The sequence below is a fragment of the Propithecus coquereli genome, unplaced genomic scaffold, assembly GCF_000956105.1.
Source record: "Propithecus coquereli isolate 6110/MARCELLA unplaced genomic scaffold, Pcoq_1.0 Scaffold396, whole genome shotgun sequence".
Classification (NCBI taxonomy): Eukaryota; Metazoa; Chordata; class Mammalia; order Primates; family Indriidae; genus Propithecus; species Propithecus coquereli.
The window spans coordinates 124994-127119 of record NW_012149685.1 but is presented as its reverse complement, the minus strand read 5'-3'; the positions used below and the strand labels follow the sequence as shown (position 1 = coordinate 127119).

General features: G+C 40.1%; 1 protein-coding gene across 1 annotated transcript in view; it reads left to right on the top strand.

Moving 5' to 3' along the window:
• Nucleotides 1–2126, top strand: part of LOC105817055 (cystathionine gamma-lyase-like) — a 133472-nt gene that overhangs the window by 24006 nt on the left and 107340 nt on the right. The gene's annotated exons all lie outside the window — the stretch shown is intronic.

The window sequence follows — 2126 nt, the reverse complement described above, 5'->3', positions numbered from 1 at the left end:
TCTTGCTGTGTTCCCACACGGTGGAAAAAACAAGGCAGATCTCTGGGCTTCTTTTATAAGGGCACTGATCCCGTTCCTGAGGGGTGTACTCTTATGACCTAATCATGTCCCCAAAGCTCCACCTCCTAATAACATCACACTGGGGATTTGATTTCACTGTCCGAATTTGGGGGAGCACAAACATTGAGACTGTAGTATCTAATTGTAAAATGTCTCTTTTCCTACCTACCTCTCTACATTTGTTTCCTCCTAAGATCAACCCTCCCATACATCCTTCTTTCCTTTCCTTTCTTCCTGTTTTTTTTTTTTCCCCTAGCTTCTTCTCTTTTCTGTTTTGCTTTTCTTGACAGATCCTCTTGGGATCTCTCTCTAATTGACTTGCTGTCTGCCTTTTCCCCACGGATTCTCCCTCCCTTTCCTCTGAGTAACCTAACTCTGTTTCCTTTCCTGGTTAGGAGTTGTCTTCTCCCTTCTCTTTCCTTCCTGCTTGTATCTTGTCATACTTAGTACACTTCCTGTAGTTCATTTTTATTCTGCAGAGTTCCTGAAACCCAGTTCATTGTCTCCAGCTCTTCAATTAGCTGCATATTTATAGGTTCTATTGTTTATATTTATCCCCTTTTATTTGGGTCCCTAAGGTTGACCCAGGCTTCTGCCTCCACGTGGTAGAGTGACTCCGTGGGCAGTTTGCATAAACCTGTTCTTTACATTCTTCTGTTTTATTTGAAAGTGCTATCATGGTTTATTTTCCTTTCCTGAAACATGCTTCCTGGCTGCATTGAATTCAGATAGCTTCATGGGCCGTCTGCCTTTGGCTCATGCGATATCTTTGGCTGCTGGTTGTATCAGGTTGAGCAATCTGTTTCCAAGTGAAAATCCTCTGGCATCATTTATTTTTCCCAGGTGATTTTGAGGGTAGGATTCTTTATCCCAACTCCTTCACCCATATGCCACTTACATTAGGCAAGTTAACACAGCGTAGGATGGCTTTAGCTGAGTAACGGTGACTCCTGTGTATTCCAAAAAGTTTGCATGAGTGTTTTTAGCCTGGCCCCGCCCAAGTTACTCATCAGGGCTGGCCCTCTTCCTCCTATTACCGTCACTAAAATAGATCCAATTTTTCCACCTTTTAGAGGTCCACATCATGTTCCTCCTGCCAAGGATTGGAATTTGGTTTATTTGGACTTGAGTTCATTCCAGTTGAATTAATGAGAATCCTATCATCCCTGGACAGCCATATATATTGGTTCCACAAAGCAAATCTCCTCCTAAAAAGGTCCTCTCATTGTCTTACCCTCAGGAATACTGAATACGTTCTATTTCTTCCCTGCCTTTTGTTTTCTGTGTCTCCTGTAAGTCCTAGAAAGGGCAAAATGGACACACCAGCCTGAAGTTTCAGAGTAGTGCCTCTGGAGTCTGGCAGGCTGGATGTGAGTCCTGGCTCTATTAGCTTTTTATGTTATGGATCTATCTCATTTTTCTTAGTCCCTTTTCCTTGTCTATACAATAAGGGCCTAAGTTGCTGATTTTATTTAGTTAGGTAAAGTATTTTGTACAGTGCTTCACTAGTTTATGTAAAATATGGTTCTTAGCACATTAAATGAGATCAATAGATGTAGTGATTGGTTTTTATTTTTCCTTCTCTTTTGGCCATAAAATTTACAGCACATTAGCACTAAAAGAGACCTTAAACCTCATCTGCTTTGATCCCTTCACTCTAGGCAAAGATGATCAAACACATGCGTAGAGAGAGCTTTGAGCAATAACTTACTGAAAACATTGTATTTTTGAAACACCCTAAATGAAAAGGTCCCATCACCACCTACACTAATAACTTCCAACGACTAAACAACTCTAGTGAAGTTAAAACATACACATTCACTTTTATGGGGAAGAACATGTAAATGGAAAGTTGTTGATAATACATTGGTAGGTCAATTATAAGTTTTCGCTCTCACTGTGAACAAAGACATTTTAAGACTAAAGGATAAACGTGGACAATATTATGTTAAGTGAAATGAAATAAGCCAGGCACAGAAAGACAAATACCTCATCACCTTATTCATATGTGGAATCTACAAAAAGCCGATCTTATTATAGAAGTAGTGACTAGCACAATGTTTCTC